Raw genomic sequence first — 14,437 nt, 5'->3', positions numbered from 1 at the left:
GAAGCTAATGCTAGACTTCTGTGAGCGACACGATCTAGTTATAGTACATAGAGAAACAAAACGCGATGGCCAAATCACGTGGGAATTCAGCAACAGGCAGATGACCATTGACTACTGTCTAATGTCGCAGGGAATTTATAGCAAGGTCACAAAAATGGAAATAGACGAAGAAGGGGAGTGTAGTCTGGGAAGTGATCATAAACGTTTTAGTCTGCAGATGGGGCCCTTGATGAAAAGAGAAATGGAACTTAGACAAAAAGTAAACGCAAAATTAAACAACGATCAAATAGCACAGATAGCACCAGACATAAAGGAAGCAATAGAGAAAAGCCCCATCGAAGGCTGGGATTCAGACGGCATCCTTAGCGCAAAAAAACACACGCACACGAGAGAAAAGGCGGGACACGGGACAAGCGCTACTACATCTGCAGCAGACATATCGATGAACTTGCCTTTGTGAACAGTTGCGGTGTGTCTGTAGACTCATTCATGGAAATTCTGTCCTTTTATCTATCATCTACAGTTATCGGTAGGGAAGGAAGCTGCTACATTCAACGCACTGGTGTTTGTATTGGTTCGCGCGTTGCCCCCGTACGGACAGGAACATTCTTCGTAATTCAGTTGGATTGGTTTATAATATTTGCATCTGCAGACTAAAACGTTTATGATCACTTCCCAGACTACACTCCCCTTCTTCGTCTATTTCCATTTTTGTGACCTTGCTATAAATTCCCTGCGACATTAGACAGTAGTCAATGGTCATCTGCCTGTTGCTGAATTCCCACGTATTTGGCCATCGCGTTTTGTTTCTCTATGTACTATAACTAGATCGTGTCGCTCACAGAAGTCTAGCATTAGCTTCCCGTTACAATCCGTGTATGTACTGTTCAGTCTGATCTAAATCATAGCATTCCTGACATTTTGAAGGTTTTTATAGATTGCAGCTCAAGCCTGAAGTTCACCATTGAGCAGCCTAAAGATTTGGCACTACGGTTCCTCGATCTATCCTTGTCCGTATGCCGGGATCACGTTTGTTGGGCTTACAGCCCCCGATCTGCCAAAGCACTTCTTAGTTTTGCCTCTGGACATTCAAAAATTATTAAGAATGGTATCGCGACGTCTTGTCTCAAAGCAGCAATCACAAAATCCTGTATTCATTCCTTACAAAAGAGCGTCTTTGCACAGGTCAGCAGGTTGAAGGAATCTGGCTATCCCATGTATGTTATTAAGATGACTTTTGGAAAACTGGTGCATTGGATTAAGGCAGGCCATAAGTCAAAACTTGTTACACGGGAACGTCAAAAGGTTGGCGTCATGCCGTATGTCCATAGGATGGCACACGGACTAAAGAAGGTGGGAAGCTGCTATGGTGTTTCCGTGGTTTTTTCTGGACCGACAAAATTGAACAGTTTGTGCTCTCATATTCGAAATCGGCAGGAAACTGGCGGCGACAAGAAAAAGACGTGGTTGCTCCATTAAACACCGCTCGCCGTTTGTACCCTGTGGGATCGGCGTGGTGTATAAGCTGCCTTTGTCTTGCGGAGGCGTTTATATAGGACAAACGGGGCGGTGTCTCAACGTTAGGCTAGGGGAACACCACAACTCCTTAAAAGAACAGTCCGGGAATCTTCCGGAGCATTGCCGCGCTTGTAGCATTAAAGAGAACCATAAGGGGAAACAAAAGTGCACACCGCTTTTTCTATGGCCACCGTTCTTTTTAGACATCATGACAAGCTGGTTCGTGAAATTATGGAGGCTTACTATATTAAAAAATTGTCAAAATTCGTGTGTCAGCGAACCGTCGGTTAACTTGGTAGATTGCGAATTTGATTTCTTAGACTCTACTTTACACTGACTTTACTTACCTATACTTAGTTGTATCTTCCCCCCCCCCCCCCCCCCTTGCAGCACTGAGTGGCACGTGTTACTGTGTGTCACTGTCTATGTTATGACCTAGCTTCCCATTTAGGAGGCTGCTTCTCTCTCTCTCTTCTCTCCCCGTTTGTTTTTTCTGTTATTTTTTTCCATGCGACCTGTATTTATTGCGTGCTTCAGCAATAAACCCTGCAGTAGCGAGTTAGCGCTTGTCTGTGTCTTACTTCCTTTCGTCCTTCGTGTACTTTCGCGCTATTTTCCATCATGATCGTAATGAAAAAAGGGAACTTCATACATGCCCTCGTCCAAAGTAAAATAAAGCAGTCCACCGATCACTGGATGGCTGACATACAAGATGCCTCAAGAGGTGGAACAAGAAAATTCTGGAACCATATAAGCTGGCTAGGTAAAGAAAATCAAAGAAAGCAGGACCGGATTCAAGATAACGAGAAAAATTGTTTAAAGGGAGACAACGTAGTGAACTACATTACATCAGTTATAGCAGAGTCATTTAAGAGTGAGGATAGGATAATCTCTGCAAATCAGGAAGTACAGAAGATATCAGAATAGAATTGGCAGCTTAGAACTGACCAATCTAAACTGGAAAAAGGCAGAAAAAAATATTCCTACAAAGACATCTACCGGAATAGATGGAATTCTGATCAAGCTGATTAATGAACTTGGTCCAAGAACTAAGGAAACGTTGTTAAAGCTTTGGAAACAGTTATAACGAATAAGCAAATTCTGGACAGCTGGCAGCAGAGTAAAATGAATTTGATTTATATAGGGAAAGGAGAAAGGATGCACAAAAAATCCTACAGGCCGATTACCATAACATCTGTTATGTACAGGTTGGCCATGCAGGCGGCGAAATTAAATGTGCAAGCATGGGTAGAAAGTAACAAGATACTCAGAGAACTTCAGAACGGCTTTAGAAATGGTAGGCGCTTAGATGATAGCCTGTTCATGCTTACCCATGCATCGAAATATCTAGAGTGGAAAATAGACCTCTGTATTTGGCCTTCCTGGACATAAACGGGGCGCACGACAACGTAAACAGGGAACTCCTATGGAACATATTGTTATGGGGGTAGCTCAGCTTGAGGTTTCAGAGAGCGGAGACGAGAGACAAGGCTTTCACACAACAGGCCTTTCCTGCAGGCACCAGCCGACACTGCTCGAACGTCGTCGTCTTCGCCCAAAACTACTCAGATTCTTCTTTTTCCTTCTTATGCGCATATCAGCGCATGCATTGCCTAACGTAACACTACCCCGCCGGCTGAAAGGCACCGTCCCGGTGCGTACTAGCGTCCAAACCAGGGTCCGTGTAGTACGGCTTTAGGCGTGCGACATGGACCGTCTCGGTGCGTGGTATCGAGGTATGGTGTGCGGGATGCAAGGGAGCAATTTCGTATGCCACTAGTATCACTTGTCGTAATATACGGTAAGGTCCTGTATAACGGGACAAAAGTTTTTTCAAGAGGCCGACACGGCGAGCCGGGGTCCAAAGCAGCACGAGAGACCCGCAAGAATACTGGGTGTTGCGATGACAGAAATCAAAGCGACGTTTCTGGGAGTGCTGGGAGGCTGCGAGTCGGTTGCGAGCAACAACGCGGGCAGCATCAGCTCATGCTATGGCGTCACGAGCATATGAGCTGGCAGTGACAACAGAAGGAAGCAGGCTGTCAAAAGGAAGCAGAGGTTCACGGCCGTATAGAAGATAGAAGGGGGAATAGCCCATTAGTTTCGTGACGCGACGAATTGTATGCAAATGTCACAAACGGCAGTGTTATATCCCAGTCGCGGTGGTCATCAGAAACGTACATTAAAAGCATGTCAATGTCCAGTTAAAGGTCCACGGAAACGGCCCCCAAGAAACCACTGATAAACGTATTCAGTGTGTAGAACACATCCTTTTGAGCATTAACGCAAAGTATAACTCCTTGGAACAAAGCCAGCGATTTATTATTAATTTTTAAAAACAGCGTTTTTTGAAATTCGCGGGCAGAGGAAATGTCGCTTGGCGGTGTCGCATGGAACTATTTCCTAATCCCGTGACGTCACGGGTCGGTTGACTGGCAATTACTAGAAGCTGCCATTCGCTGCGGTCACTGCAACCATTACGTCACGAACACACTTCCGGTAGCTGCGAAAGTCGTCTGCTTGTACGCTGCTCGAACTCTGTGCAGGCTGTTACAGCTCGCCGCCCTTATCGGTTAGGTGGCCATTGCCCATTAAGTGCAACAACCGAAGCGACGCAGGGATCGGCAGAACGAAGCTGCATTTACAAATATCTTATTTATATAACGTGGTTTCAGGAGTATCGGAGTGTCGTCCGACGAGGCGTCAATAGCACGGTCAAGCACCGCACGATGGCAGCACCTCCTCGACCGCCGTAAACACCGCCGCTGTGGCCCCTCCTCCCGCATGCCGTTCGCGAACGACACAGCGGATCGTTAGCACCGATGTCCGAAATAAAGCGTGCTAAACTTTGTTGGCGTCTGGAATACTGAGCCGAATATCAAGTATGAAGCCCTCGTGAGGATCGCTGACCAGCAGCAAATTGCTGGTAAGAGCGATAGCCGTGATACAAGCTAGTTTCTGCTCAAGCCAGCTGCCGCTGGTGCATTTCGGCTGATCCGATCTGCTCGTACTAGCTCTGCGATTAATGCGTCAGCGGAGTTAATCCTATAATTATTTTACTATGGCAGGATAGGAATCACTATAAGGCAGTTTCATAAGTAGACGATTTACGACAGCGTTGATCATGTTCCAAAGCGTCGACCACCGCGGCTTCAAAGCGACGACTAGGGACGGCCACGCACGGCGCCGGCGTTCGCCGCGCTCGCACGTTCCACCCCCGCGGTAATTGTGTAATGTACCTCAGCCTGCTCGCGGCATCCCGTGCTGCAAGCGTTGCAAACTCGTGTACTTTCATAGCTAAGGCCGCGTATTTTTTGGCGTTCTGCTCAGCAACAAGCCGTTCAAACGATACTGTAGGCACGACAAGGCTTCAGTACGCAGTCGCTGCGCTGTCGGCCGTAATCGAAGACGTCGGGCGGCACCATAATCTATACATTGATCTTTAAACGTGATACAGTGGGCAAATGAATAACTTTGTGAAGCAGACCCGCTCGTACGTTTCGCGCACTCGGGCGCCGACAAGTAGCTTCCGTCAACAGACGCCGTCATAACTTCGGTTAACGACGCAAACCGAGGTCGTCAAGCTCGGTTTGCGGTAACCGCGGTTAGTGGTGCAACAATGGTTTGGTCCGCCGTGTAACATAGGATAGCCACGGGTTCACGGTTACACTAACCGTCGCTGCGCGAACTGGCGAACTCCTCAGGCATGTGCAAGCGAGGACGGGTTGGCGGAGTACGCCAGCGAGCGAGCGCGCGGCAACCGGAAGTTCGTCGAAGTGACGTATGTCTGGGCGGAGCTTTGAACTTGCTTGTATTCTTTGTTTTTTTATGGCTCCCTTCGGCGTACGAGTTGAGAGGGAAAATTGGAAGGGTCATTTTTAATCGCTTATATCTCTGGTGTTGCAGAAGCTAGATCGAAAATTTTTGCGGGAGAATGATGGGTGGTTCAATAACTATCAGTGTTATGGCGTTGTTTACCCTTCTTGGTGACCCCTTTCTGGGGACCTTTAAAGGTCAACTCCGGTGGTTTTTCCATCATTCTGTGTTTTTGGTTGAATTAAAATCCTCGGTACGTCCTGACTCGAACACAAAAAACCGTTTTTCTAAATTCCAATTAGAACTGTTTTTAAAAAGAAAAACAGCAAATCGAAACCGAAATTGCTTTCACGGCCAGAAATGACGTCCCAGGTGACGAAATCGTGACGTCACACTCAGTATTAGAGAAACACTCGTACGTGCGTTGGATGGTGAAAATAAAGCATGGAAATCATGAAGCATTGCATAAAATGTCTGAGGTAGTTCAATATAAGCCTCACAATTTCATAATCATGCGGGAAGTGGACAGTAACGCCGGTATACTGTTTGTGACGTCAGAAACTCAGTGTTGCCGGCAGAAACAGTCTCAATTTAAGCCATGAAAACAGCATATTTTAAAGTCGTGTTGCGCGCGAACGGATTATCGTACGGCGCCCAAATTTTGTAGAATGCGTCAGGACGGAGAGGAGAATGTACAGTAAAATTTTTATTAGAATATTCGAATGTCAGAAAACCCCCGGAGTTGCCCTTTAAGGCGTTCGGTAAGCCCGTTCGTCTGTGCATGGTAGGCAGTTGTGAAACAATGACGAACGTTGCACAACCATAGGATCTCGTCGACTGACTATATGGCCAAGAAAGCAATGGCCACGGTCGGTGAGCAGTTGGCAGGGAGCTCCATGGACAAGTATAACGTCGTTGAGGAGGAAAGCAGCGACATCAGTTGCACAACTGGTTGGTATTGCTCGTGTGACCGCGTAGCGTGTGGTGTAATCAGTGGCCACCGCAATCCATTTGTTCCCCGATGCGGACAGTGGAAAAGGCCCAAAAGATCTAGACCCACTCGAGAAAATGGGTCTATGGGGATGTTGATTGGCTGCAAAGTCCAGCTGGTAAAACTGATGGCTTTTCACGGCGTTGACAGCGGTCACAGGCAGCCACGTAGTGGCGGACTGCGCGGTATAGGCCTGGCCAAATAAATCGACGGCGCACACTGTCGTATGTGCGAGACGCCTAGATGACCCGCTGTGGGAATGTTGTGAAGCTGTTCAAGGACGGCTGTGCATAGGTGCTGAGGGACTACTAGTAGAAGGTCGGGGCCATCAGGTCGCATATTGTGCTGGTATAAGGTGCAGTCGTAGAGAACAAACGAAGAGAAGGGTCATGGTGATCGGCGCTGAGGCAATTGATAATTTCGCGAAGCTGAGGGTCCTGGCATTGCTCACGGCGAATGCTGGAAAAGTCAGAAATAGCACGCAAGCGTCGTCACATTCAGGTTGGCTTGGCGGGTCGACTGGATGACGGGACAGGCAATCCGCATCTCGATGCAACTGGCCAGACTTATAGACCACTGAAAATTTGTACTCCTGAAGGCGCAAGGCCCAATATCCAAGGCGGCCAGTAGGGTCTTTGAGTGTAGAAAGCCAATACAATGCGTGGTGATCAGTGACTACCGTGAATCGCCGGCCATACAAGTAAGAGCGGAACTTCATAATGGCCCAAGCACTCACGTTCGGTTATGGAATAATTCTGTTCGGCCGCAGAGAGGAGTCAGCTGGCATAGGTGATGACGCGAGAGGGACCGAGCTGACGTTGTGCCAGAACGGCCCCAATTCCATGATCACTTGCGTCGGTGCATACTTCTGTGGGCGCTGACAAATTTAAGTGAGCCAACACTGGCGGGCCGGTGAGGTGGCCAATAAGAGCGGCGAAGGCGACCGATTGTTCATGGCCTCAGGAAAAGGAGACCTCTTTTTTCAGAAGCTGCATAAGTGGACAGGCGATTTCCGCGAAGTTTGGTACAAATCGCCGCAAATACGAGCAAAGTCCGAGAAAGCTACGCATGTTGCTGCGAGATTTCGGTGTAGGAAAACCACTTACAGCGCTAATTATGTCACCGTCCGGCTCGATGCCATGGGTGTTGACCAAATGTCCTAGGACCTTGAGTTCCCGGCAACCAAAGCTACACTTCTTGGAGTTCAACTGAAGGCCAGCTCTTTGGAGGACGCCAAGAATAGCCGAAACACGATGGCGGTAGCCCTCAAAGGTTGATGAAAATATGATATCATCGAGGTAGCACAGACATGTGGTCCATTTGAAGCCGCGTAGTAAGGAGTCCATCATGCGCTCGAAGGTCGCAGGAGCATTACATAAGCCGAAAGGCATCACCTTGAGTTGGTAGAAGCCATCCAGGGTGACAAAAGCAGTCTTTTCACGATCTCTTTCGTCAACAGAGATCTGCCAATATCCAGAACGGAGATCGATGGAGGAGAAGTATTTGGCACCATGCAGCAGTCGAGGGCGTCATCGATCCTTGGAAGAGGGTATACGTCTTTCTTTGTTATCTTGTTTAGGTGTCGATAATCTACGCAAAACCTCCAGCTGTTATCCTTCTTTTTGACGAGTACCACCGGAGACTCCTAGGGGCTGCTCGACGGCTCAATAATGTTGCTGGCCAACACTTTCTCCACTTCTTCCTGAATGATCGGGCGTTCAGAAAGAGCAACTCTGTAAGGCCGTCGATGAATAGAGCGGGCATCTCCAGTATCGATGCGATGTGTAACGACAGACGTTTGGCCCAGGGATCAGTGACCGAAATCAAAAATGTCACTGACCGCAAAAGGCCGGCAAGGGCACTAGCATATTCGGGGCGCAGGTCAGAGACAACCATGGCTGAGATGCGGTCCTCCGGACTATGTGACGGGACAGGTTGGGCAGGTACTTCGGCGTGACAGTCCGACAGCACTGCAGATATAGTAAAGCTGGACAAAGGTGATAGCTCGGCAAGAAAAATGCCCACCGGGAGAACTTGCGAAGACATGCTGAAGTTGAGTAAGGGAATGTAGGTAAGGTTATTCGCAACGTGTACAATGTCATGAGGTAGGACGATGTTGCGCTGTAGAGTGACGTCGGTGATGGGGTTGACAACACAGTCACCGTCAGGAAGGAAAGGAAAGGAAAGGGTGACATGGGCACGTATATTGCCGCCTCGGGAGGTAGGCGAGTAAATGTACTGGAGCGAAGACGAGGCTGGGAATGGTCAGCACTAGGGTCGTGAACACAATGGGGCAGGGCTAGGCGTAGAAGTCCGGAGGAACAGTCAACGAGAGCGGAATGGGCTGTTAAAAAGTCTAGGCCTAAAATGATGTCTTGAAGGTAATAGCAAGGACGGCGAAGAGCACAGGGACGTGGCGGCCGGCGATGCTAACGCGCGCAGTGCACATTCCGATGATGGTAGCAGTGTTGCCATTAGCAACACGAACTGTAGAGGTGTTAGCGGGCGTAATAACTTTTTTGAGGCGCTGGCGGAACGAAAAACTAAGGACTGAAATATGGGCTCCAGTGTCAATGAAAGCGGGCACAGGGACAATATCTACGAGGACATTGATCAGGTTGCGGCGTGGTGCGATGGTCAAAACACATTTGGCTGTCCGGGTTGGTAACGCAGTGTCACGTCCGGGCGCTGCGTTGCATAGTTTCCCGAGTAAGGACCTTGGTACGTTGGGGACAAGATGCGGAGAGGAGTAGGTTATCGGGAACGGTGGCGATGGCGAACGGCTGGGACGACGGGCTTGCTCAATGTTCTCGTACGAAGCTGTGCTGGGGTGACAAACTCGCCGTGGTGCATAGTAGTCATGGCGAACAGGGCTGTAATAGGGGCGAGAGGGGGGAGCCGGGCGGCTGCGGCAATAGCGGGACGTATGGCCAGCCCGACAGCAGACAAAGCAAATAGGCCTATCGTCAGATGTGCGCCACTCCGCAGGATTGCGGGTAGGGTAGCGTGGTGTGTAGGGCGGTCTTGTGGCAGCAGCAGCAACCACTGGTATTGGCTGTGGTGCAGGGGGTGGCATGGTATGATTGGAGACGAGGCCCACATTTGCGAATTCTTGACGGACGACAGCCTGTATCATAGCTATCGATAAAACTATCGTAATAGAAGAGACATCTGGGCAAGTTGGTATGGTGACATGATAGAAAAACAGCGCAACAGACGTGGATGGAGGTGAAGAACAAACAGGCCCGTCCTGTTAGTTCTTCACCTCCGTCCACGTCTGTTGCGCTGTTTTTCTATCAAAACTATCGTCCTTGGCACATCGCGCAATCAATGTCCAAGAGAAATTATAGAGGCATATCATATCACGAAAGGAGGGGATAAGTGTGTTAGCGAAGCATCCATTAACTTAACAAAAGTAGAGATTACATACCTTGAATCAGTGGTCAAGTAGTTTTTTCACGTGTTTAGTGTATCTTTGCAGACTTGCTTTTTTCCACATTTTTGTCAATTTTTGTCAATTCACCTCCTTTATTTCATGTCTTTAATAATTTTTTGTACCCTATATATTCTGTTAGCATTTCTAATAAAACATCAGTTATGAGTAAGCGCTCGTATGTGTATCCCTCATTTTATCCTTGTCTTCTTGTCTTGTTGGCTCTAGAGGAGGTGATGTAAGTGTAACAGGCGTCAAGGCCTCGATTTCCCTGCGGACGATAGTAGTGAGGTTGTTCTGACTTGAAGGCTGCTGCAAAGTGGGCAGATCGTCACACGAGGATGTAGTCGCCGTGTTGGGAAGGCGCTCAAACCGATGGACGATGCGGCGCTGCTTCGCCTGTTCGAAGCGGCGACAAACTTGCAGGACTGAGTCCACCGTAGAGCAGTCTTTGCAGAGAAGTATGTTGAATGCGTCATCAGCGATACCCTTAAGTATAGGCCCAATTTATCATCTTCAGTCATGGAGGCATTCACCTTTCGACACAGGACGAGGACGTCCTGTATATAGGCGAGGTATGATTCGGTTGACGATTGAGCACGAGTAGCTAGGTCTTTTTTGGCTGCTAGAGCTCGCCCAATCGGCTTGCCAAACAAGTCCTGAAGTGTCCTAAGTAGGCATCTCCTGTTCGTGGTTGGTAAACCAGGTCTTCGCCGTTCCCGCTAGGTAGAAGATGATGTTGGCAAGCATTATGCTAGCATCCAACCGGTTGTTCTTGCTGAACCTTTCGTATTCATCGAGCCAATCTCCAACATCCGTCTTGTCTTCGCCGTTAAAAATGGGCGGATGGCGGATTTTGGTTAAGACCATGGGGGCAGGTGGAGTTTACGTAGCTGGTGATGTATCCTGGGATGCCATGCTTGCTTTGGCAGTCGGTGGAGTGAGCTCGGGGAGATGGCGTCCACTGCGCAAATCCAGGTTTCTAGCGCGGAAATATGAGGAGCTGTGGCAAGGGGATCGAAAGCGCCTCCACCAAGATGTTACGGGGTAGTTCAGCTTGAGGTTTCAGAGAGCGGAGATGGGAGACAAGGCTTTCACACAACAGGCCTTTCCTGCAGGCACCAGACGACACTGCTCGAACATCGTCGTCTTCGCCCGAAACTACTCAGATTCTTCTTTTTCCTTCTTATACGCATATCAGCACATGCATCGCCTAACGTAACAATATTAAAAAAAGGTATCGGTTATGAGATAACAGAGTTCCTACAGGAAATATACCGGGATAACAAAGTAGAAATTACATGGGAAGGGATAAGAAGTACGGAAGCTGTCAAGGCATGCAAAGGATTAAGACAAGGTAGTCCTCTATCACTGCAGCTATTCATACTTTATATGAAAAACCTGGAACAGAAGATACAGGAAAGTAAACTAGGTTTTAACCTGTCATATAGATTAGGTGGAAAGGCGGTAGAGCAGCGCCTCCCCGGTTTGATGTATGCAGACGACATTATGCTGCTAGCTGAGAGTCTGGAAGAATTGCAAACTCTAGTTAAGTATTGGGGAGACGAAGGGGACGCTCTAGGCTTCAGTTTTAGCGCAGTTAAGTCGGGTCTGATGATTTTCAACTCAACTGATCAGGGTCTTAAAATACAAGGCCATGAAATACCCAGAGTAGCAAAATATAAATATCTCGGCGTATGGGTAAACGAAGGATTGCGTATAACAGCAATAACATTATTGTAGGTACAATAGTTAATAAGTTAATTAGGAATAAAAATGAACTTCGCGCTGCAATATCAAGTAATATATCATTGGATACCTTGCGTTGACTATAATTGCGCTTGACTATTTGAAAACTTGTTAATTAGTTGCCACTCATTAATTAACTGTGATTAAAAATTGAACTTCTTACTATAGCATATCAAGTCATATATCATTAGATAGCTTATACAAAGCACGTTTGCACTACACTAATTACCAGTTTAATTAAGGATCATTAACTAGTTAATGGTGATTAACATTTGAACTTTAGTTTAGTTAATGTTAGTTAATCACCATTAGTTAGAACATTGTGATTATCACCTGAAATTTAGGATACGTCAAGTTGTATATCACAGGATAGCTTATATCCATCACGATTGCAATACACTAATTGTCGGTCTCTGTTAATTACCGTTATTCAATGAACTGTGATTAAATATTTAACTTTAGATTACAGCATCAAGTCATACATCATTGGATAGCTTATGCAGAGCATGTTTGCACTGCACTAATTGCCGGTTTAGTTAAGAGCTGCTAACTAGTTAATGACTTAGATAATAGTTAATGACTGTTAATTAGATAATTGTGATTAACACTTGAAATTTAGGCTACGTCAAGTCATATATCACAGAATGCATTATAGCCATCACAATTGCAATACACTAATTACCGGTCTTTGTTAATTGCCATTAAAAAAATGATTAACACTTGAACTAAGCCTACAATGTCAAGTCATATCACAGGATAGCTTATATGTGGCACGTTCACAATGCACTAATTGCCGGTCTTTGTTAATTGCCATTAATTAACTTTCTTTTATATTTTGAACTTCCAGCTATAGCATTAAGTTATATATCATTGGACAGCTTATAGCAAGTATGTTTGCAGAACACTAATTACCGGATTTAATTAAGAACTGTTAACTAGCTGTGATTAATGCTTCAACTTTAAGTTACATCAAGTCATATATCACAGGATAGCTTTTACGTGGTATATTCCAGTACACTAATTTCTGGTCTTAGTTATTAGCCATTAATTAGTTAATTGTGATTAACATTAGTACTTTTGGCTACACTGAGTAATATCACGAGATATATCAAGTATGATTGCACTATGCTCATTGGTGGCCTTTGTCTATAACCTCCCAAACAGTGAACTGTAACTAATAAAAATCATTGAGTGCATTTTTCGTTTTTATCTTTTCTACTCGATACTTAGCATCAGCAAACATTGTTTCTCCATTCTGAGCAATTTGACTCTTCAGAACCTTTTTTCAAATTTTTTTATTTTTCAAAGTATTTCAATTAATTGATCAGTTACACACTATACATTTATTAATCAGCATCAACAAGCATACGATTTTCATTCTGTGCATTTTGACACCTTTTAAACCCATTTACTAATTTTTATTTTGAGAATATTTCAATCTTTAATTGAAAAGTATCAAATTAGTTAAATTATTTTTCGTATATTAGCCTCACCAGACATTGGATTTTCTTTCGGAGCACTTCCACACCTTTGAACCCCCTTTCCAAGTTTTCATTTTTCCAATTAGTTCAATTACTTAACTGTTCAATTACAAAGTCTAAACTTTCTTCATTAGCCTCATCAAGCATTGGTTCTTTATTATGAGCTTTTTCACGCCTTTGAAACCTTTTTTGGTGCCTCATTTTTTGTTAATTCAATTATTTATTCATTAATTACATGCTCTAAATTTTCTTAATTAGCATCATCAAGCATTAGCTTTACATTCTGAGCATTATGACCTTTGAACCCCCTTTTTCCCATTTTTCATTTTCTTTGAATTATTGCAATTGAGTAATTGATCAATTTCACACCCTAAATTTTCATAATTCACCTAAAGCATTGGCTTTACATTATGAGCATTATGACACCTTTGAACCCCGTTTCATTTTTCTTTTTAATTCAATAATTACAATTTATTAACTCATCATTGCCTATCATACATCAATCAATCATCAATCACTAGAACCACAAATTACCACGATGCGATTTTTTACGCGGCCCCCGATTATTTCCAGCACGTGGTTCAGACTACTACAACTACTGCTACTACTTCTACTATGCCGACGGCTTTTCTACCGAAATGAGCTGTAAGAATGCATCACTTAATTTTGCGCAAATATTTCATGCAGATAGCAGCGAAGAAACAATCAGACCGCTGCAATGTACGAGCGCCAACGCTCTCCGTCATGCGGAGAGCCCGGCCGCGCCGGTTCAGTTGCGGACCAAATAGGCGTCGCTAGCTCATCTAGCAACCCTGGTCTTTAGCGGGTGCGCGAGAGGGAAACGGGAACACTGGAAAGCGGGAAGCGCAGTGAGCAGCAGGAGAGTCCGCAGAAGCTAGGAGCGTCCAACGAGAAACGGGCCATACAGCCCCGAAAGGTTTTGGTGGCCGGGGACGAAAATGCGTTTAGACTAAAGACGGGCGCCCTGACCGTTGTGGACAGGGACAGTCGAGTGTTTCTTCACAAAGGCAAGAGCGACACTGGCGGACACTATGGAGCGGGTACACGAGAAGCTGCAGGCACGTCGGGATGACCAATGTCTGGTGATTATACATGCCGGGCTGGAGGACGTAGAGGAGGGAACAAGGCGCGAGGAGATGGTGGGCTCCCTGAAGAAATGGGTGATGCAGGGGCAGGAACAATTCCCCGGTCTTTTCTATGCCATCTGTGCGCTTCCAGAGGGCGGGGAAATGGAAACACAGGTACGAGAGAAATGCAGGACGGCGAATGGACTGATTGAGGGTGCATGCCAAGAACTGGGACCACGAGTAGAGTTCATTCGTCACAGGGGAGAAGAGACACAGACAGGAGCCGGCAGACGGCTGTATGCGAGAGAGCCTGCAGGGCAGTTAGGAAGAAAGCTGGGCAGACGAGCGTGCGCTTTTTTAG

General features: G+C 46.2%; 1 protein-coding gene across 2 annotated transcripts in view; it reads right to left on the bottom strand.

The window, feature by feature from the left end:
- The window catches only part of LOC146171969 (heat shock protein beta-1), a 62,224-nt gene that overhangs the window by 18,653 nt on the left and 29,134 nt on the right, over positions 1 to 14,437 (bottom strand). The gene's annotated exons all lie outside the window — the stretch shown is intronic.

Source organism: Amblyomma maculatum, unplaced genomic scaffold, assembly GCF_055883805.1.
Source record: "Amblyomma maculatum isolate TAMU_Amacu unplaced genomic scaffold, ASM5588380v1 scaffold_15, whole genome shotgun sequence".
Lineage (NCBI taxonomy): Eukaryota > Metazoa > Arthropoda > Arachnida > Ixodida > Ixodidae > Amblyomma > Amblyomma maculatum.
The sequence above is the reverse complement of the archived record's forward strand: the minus strand, read 5'-3'. Positions and strand labels throughout refer to the sequence as shown.